Genomic DNA, 5,998 nt, shown 5'->3' on the forward strand with positions numbered 1-5,998 from the left:
ACACCATAAACAAAGTGTGGCTTGATGGTTTCGTACCCGAGAGCTGGAAAACTGCTGTCGTGATCCCTATTCCCAAACCTGAGAAGCCTCCAACGGACCTTGCCAACTTGCGACCAATCTCCTTAACATCAACGCTTTGCAAGCTCGCAGAGAAAATGCTAGCCACACGACTGTCTTGGTGGCTTGAACAGCACGGTTTTTATTACCCTGCTCAAATTGGATTTCGTCCATACATAGGTACAGAGGACGGGTTGGCTGTCTTGGCCTCAGCAGTTCTGTCATCTACCCGCAGCCGCGATGTACGTACCATATTAGCAATGGATGTTGAAAATCATGTGACAACATCAGTCATGCTGCAATCCTGAATGCCATTGACATGCTCCATCTCCCTGCGAGAGTACGCACTTTCGTCGCATCATTTTTGGACGGACGAAAATTTGCAATAGGCCTCAGCGGTGACACTGTTGGTTCATTCTTTTCACTACGTGGCGTGCCCCGGGGATCAGTATTGTCTCCGACGTTATTCAATATTACTTTCATCCCATTGGCGTGGCGCTTACATGATATCCCTGAAATCAAGTTTTTGCAGTGCGCAGATTATATCACGGTATGGAGCACTCACCATGATCTTCTCACTCAAGAGGCCGCCCTTCAGTCAGCATTAGACGTAACCTCTGATTACGCATCCTCCATTGGCCTTCAACTTTCTGTGTGTAAAACTTCATACACGTCAGTCGCCAACCGCTGGGGACGCCGTAAACTTGCCTCAAATCCAATTCGTCTCTCTCTATCAGGCACCCCAATACAAGAAAGTTCGAGCCTGAAAATTCTGGGCTTAACAATTCACCAATCAGGATCAGCGACTGCTTGGCTCTCTCAGGCAAAAAAGCAAGCACTTCAAACTATAAGTTTAATAAGAAGAATTGCACCTAAAACGGGTGGCGCTGGCTCGTCTGTAGCACGCCAGTTAGTGAGGGCGGTTCTGCAGCCCCGTATTGTTTATCAGGCCCAGTTCCAGCATCTTACAAGGGCACAATGGGATCACCTTGAAGCCGTAAATCGAGAAGCTATGAGGACCATAACATGCCTTCCACGAATCACACCGGTCGTAGCGTTACAGGAGAATGCGCAGCTCAACACCATCGATGAACTGGTGCAGCAGCGCCGAGATGCTCGCAGACTCAAGGCCACTTTGTCATATTCCACGCAAGCACTGAGGGCGTATGCAACGTCACACATTATTCTTCAGCCACCTGCGCCAGTTCTCCCTCCCTGGAAATTTATACAGTTAGGAGACAACAAGCCAACTGACATCCGCAGACCGACGTCTGCCAACTCTGCATCGTTGCTACGCCAGATATTTGAAGAGCAAGATACTCACCTGCCTCAAGATTCCATAGTAGTTTACGTAGATGGAAGCCTGCAAGGCTGTGAAGCCAAAACGGCAATCCACTGTCCACGGAGACCTAGCCTGAGTCAGACAACTACGTTTCAGCTTTCGGAACCACTTACATCTTTCTGCGTTGAGCTTGTAGCAGTTCAAGAGGCACTCTGCTCCGTGACTTCTATAACCATGCTCCCTACGGCCCACATTGTCATCCGCACTGACGCACTTCAAGCAGTACGTCTGCACCGACGTGTCAGCCGCTGCCCTAAAATTTGCCAGGACATCCACCAGCTTGCGGCGCGCATCCCACAGCCAATACGCATTGAGTGGGTCCCACGGGATCTGCTGCCTTCCCGAAGTCAAGCTGATTTTGCAACCCGCCTCGTGAACCAAGACGCATCAATCCCAGGGCTTCTCGAAGTCGACGACGCTACCCTCCTTTTGTCAAGAAAGGAGCACCTCCGGCGCCGCACACGTGCACTTATCCCTCCGTGTGCGATATCCCTTCCCCGCGGTCTCACCCGTGCAGAGGAGGTTGCGCTTAGGAGGATCCGGGTCGGTGTTGCCCTTACACCAGCAGTAACTAGGACGTGGTCATACTTCCAACACTTATATCCTCGCCCAGGATGCCCGATCTGTAACAACGAAGATGTCGAGGCCGACATCCACCACTTGCTGTGGGACTGCCCAGCACTCAAGCCAACACGAATCCGGCACCTGAGAATAGCTGGCCTTTCAGCAACCAATCCTGCCTCATACGTCACTTGGACGCAGGGACCTCATCATCGCTCACTTCTGGACTTCATAAAATCAGCCAACCTTTTTCCATTCATTTAATCATTTATTCATCCTTCATCTCATAACCTACTGATGCCCTCAGGCAATAAATATCGACTTAAAAAAAATACTAGATTGCGAAAAAACATACAACTTTTACAGATACGACCGTGATTTCCGATCAGGCGGAGGTGTACTGATTGCCGTCAACTCTATCAATTCCATTACTATCTCTATCGATTCCCCATTAGAAATAGTTTGCACTCACATTACGTTTCCAACTGGTGACCTTATCCTTTGCGCGTGTTATAGGTCCCCATCCTCACCTACTACTTTCTGCACTGACCTTCATGATGCACTTAATAAATTGGTTGTTCGATACCCAAAATTACATTTATTCTTACTGGGTGACTTCAATTTCCCAAATATAGTGCTGTAATTTTTTAGACACGTGCTGTAATTGTTTAGACACGTGCACCGATTTTAATCTAACCCAGCTAATTAATAAACCCACACGCACCACCAGCACTTCGTCTAATATTTTAGACCTCTTTTTTACAACAGCTCCCGATTTGGTCTCTCCGCCAACATACCTAGAAGGAGTGAGTGACCACTCACTGCTTCACTTGACAATTAAGAAGAATGTCCGTCCCAAGAAAGTTGTTAAGACCATATGTGATTATAATGCCGCCGACACCGCGTCCATCACAGCTGAACCAGAATCATTCACATCCGGCTATACTCTAAACCTTTCCGAACGTACCGTTGAAGCAAACTGGTTATTGTACAAAAATAAACTGCTAGAACTAATAGTTCATTACGTACCTAAAATTAGGATTGTCTCATATCCTACCTCACCATGGTTTACTGAAACCCTACGCCGCTTATGCAACAAAAAGAAGCGTATTTTTCGTCGCGCCAAAGCATTCAACCTTCCTGAACGCTGGGCAGCATATCATCGCATTCATGCAGAATATCTAATGGCTATTAAAGATGCAAAAAAGAATTTTTTTGATAACATCGTCCCATCACTTCTGCAATCTAATCCGCGTAAATTCTGGAATGTTGTTGGGGGCAAAGAAGACAAGGTAATTCAACTAGTCCGTTCTGATAATGTCGCGATTCCTCCGAACCAGTGTAGTTCCGTTTTAAATGATGTATTTGCTTCCATTTTCCACAAAAGTGTTCCTAATATTGTACCGTCTGTAACTAATTTTTCTTTTTTACCAATGAACTCTATCAGTATAGACTGGGTTGGCATACAAAAGCTGGTTGGAAATTTGAAAATATCTTCTTCGTCAGGTGAAGATGCAATCAACTCTAAAATGCTGAAAATCACTGACCCATATTCTTCCATTTTGCTTTCGATGCTCTTTTCCCAGTCTCTAGGTTCCTGGGTACTTCCAAGCAATTGGAGGGTTGGCAAGGTTGTTCCAGTACCTAAACCAGGTAGCGCTCATTCCCCCGATAACTATCGTCCTATATCACTCACAAGTATACCATGTAAAACTTTGTAGCATATTATATATTCTCATCTGATTGATTTCCTTGAGTCGAATTCCTTCTTTTCAGCACAACAACACGGTTTCAGGAAGACATTTTCATGTGAAACACAACTCATATGTTTTACTAATGACCTATTTGCCCACACTGACTTGAACATTGGCGTAGACTGTGTTTTTTTGGGGGGGATTTTGCGAAAGCTTTCGATACTGTTTCCCATGATCTCCTAATTCTTAAACATAGCATGCTTAACATTGACCCTAACGTACTCAACTGGATTAAAAGTTTCTTATCAAATCGTACCCAATATGTCTCTGCTAACGGCTGCTCCTCCTCTCGCACTTCCGTAACATCTGGTGTACCACAAGGATCGGTACTGGGTCCTCTTCTCTTTCTAATATACATTAACGAGCTTCCTTAATGCATTTCTCATTCTTCTATTAGGCTTTTCGCAGACGGCTGCGTCATCTATCGCAAAATATCTAACCAGACTGATTCTATTTATCTTCAGCATGATCTCACAAGCATATCTAACTGGTGTGATAAATGGCTTATGCGACTAAACATTAATAAATGTAAAACAATGCACGTATCGCGTTGCGCTAGCATCACTGACAACAAGCGTACTTATGTTCTTCACGACATTCGCATTGAATCTGTTAACTCTTACAAATACCTAGGTGTTCATATCTCACGTAACTTATCATGGCATAGACACGTCGAACATGTCACCAATAACGCCAACAGGACTCTTGGATACTTGCGTCGAAATTTCTCTACCGCACCTCTGCCGATAAAACTAACCCTTTATAAAACATTAGTACGACCAAAGTTAGAATACGCAACTGCAGTTTGGGATCCTAATGTAATCACACTGATAAACACACTAGAATCCATTCAAAATCGTGCGGCACGTTTCATCTTATCTAACTTTTCTCGTCACGCTAGCATTACTTCCATGAAAAACACACTTGTCTTACCCGACCTTTCTTCGCGCCGAAAGTGTTTTCGACTGTGTATTTTCCAGAGAATGTATCATCATAACCCTCTGTTAAAGAATCATCTTTTTGCGAGCCCTTCATACATTTCCTCCCGTTCCGATCATGTATTTAAAGTTGGTGTTCCATTTTCGAGAACAAAAATATGTCATTCTTTTATTCCTAAAACTAGCGTTCACTGGAACGACCTTCCTCCCTCCATCGCTGCCATTACTGATATTGCAAATTTCAAGAAAACTCTATTTTCCGCCATCATATAATTTCATTATTGTATAGCTATGCATTGTATATTTTTGTTTTTGTCTGTACCACTCCTTTCTGTAATGCCTTCGGGTCTGGAAAGTATTTGAAATAAATAAATAAATAAATAAAAAATATTTGTTGAGTCTAGGTGGAGGCTAGCTCACGATTTAGAGCGATTTTACACGCCTCTTCGAATGTCAGTTTTTCAGCTGCAAACAACTCACGCTGAGTGCCAACGCAGCGTAGCCCGGCGACTAGCCTGTCTCTAAGCGCTTCGTCCAGGAATTCGCCGAACTCAGCTTCTGGCCAGGTTTTTGAGCTGAACCATAAATTCAGATACCGTCTCCTGCTCGAGTTGTACTCTGCGGTTAAATCTGCACCTTTCCGCGATCACGGCTTTTCGGGGACTGTAGTGGCTCTTTAGCAAGGTAGTGACCTCGTCATACGTTATGCTGGCTTGGGTAACGGGGTATCGAAAGGTTCTTCAAAACTTCATACACTCGAGGGCCCACGACCGTCAGAAACACAGCTAGTTTCTTGCCTTCAGCCACATCGTTTGCCTGCACGTAAAGCTCGAATCGTTCCAGGTAGGACTCGAAGCTTTCGCTTCCTTCGTCAAAGAACTCAATTTTTCCCACCTTCGACATTTCAGCGCCGGTCAGGAAATCGCAGTCTTCAGTAGCAATTGCCGAAACAAGTGCACAGCCGTGCAGATCCCATTCTCGCCGCCAGTAAATGTAGTAGCGGCGGCAGCCGAGCTGGCCGTACTCGAAGAAACAGCCCAGACCAGGTGCAGGATAAGGAAATGGCGTTTATTCGTTCTTTGACGCGCTTATATAGCCAGCGCGGTTACTTATCCGCTGCTGCTATCAGTTTGCAACTGGCGTGTCATCCACACGCGCTATCACAACCATCACAATACATCTCCTGAACTTGTGTCTGAATCGCTTCACGGTCCGTCGTTGAAATACGGTATAGCTGCTGGAGGATAGGGCAGGCGCCATCAGGAGTAATGATGCGGCGCTTCACAAGAGGCGTTTGCCGTACTTTCGATGAAGACGCAAAACCAGTGCTGTACTCTATTAGGAGG

General features: G+C 45.4%; 1 pseudogene; it reads right to left on the reverse strand.

Moving 5' to 3' along the window:
• Nucleotides 1–331: 331 nt before the first annotated feature.
• On the reverse strand, nt 332–5,555 carry LOC146177795 (uncharacterized; annotated as a pseudogene).
• Nucleotides 5,556–5,998: the final 443 nt, after the last annotated feature.

Source organism: Amblyomma maculatum, chromosome 10, assembly GCF_055883805.1.
Source record: "Amblyomma maculatum isolate TAMU_Amacu chromosome 10, ASM5588380v1, whole genome shotgun sequence".
Classification (NCBI taxonomy): domain Eukaryota; kingdom Metazoa; phylum Arthropoda; class Arachnida; order Ixodida; family Ixodidae; genus Amblyomma; species Amblyomma maculatum.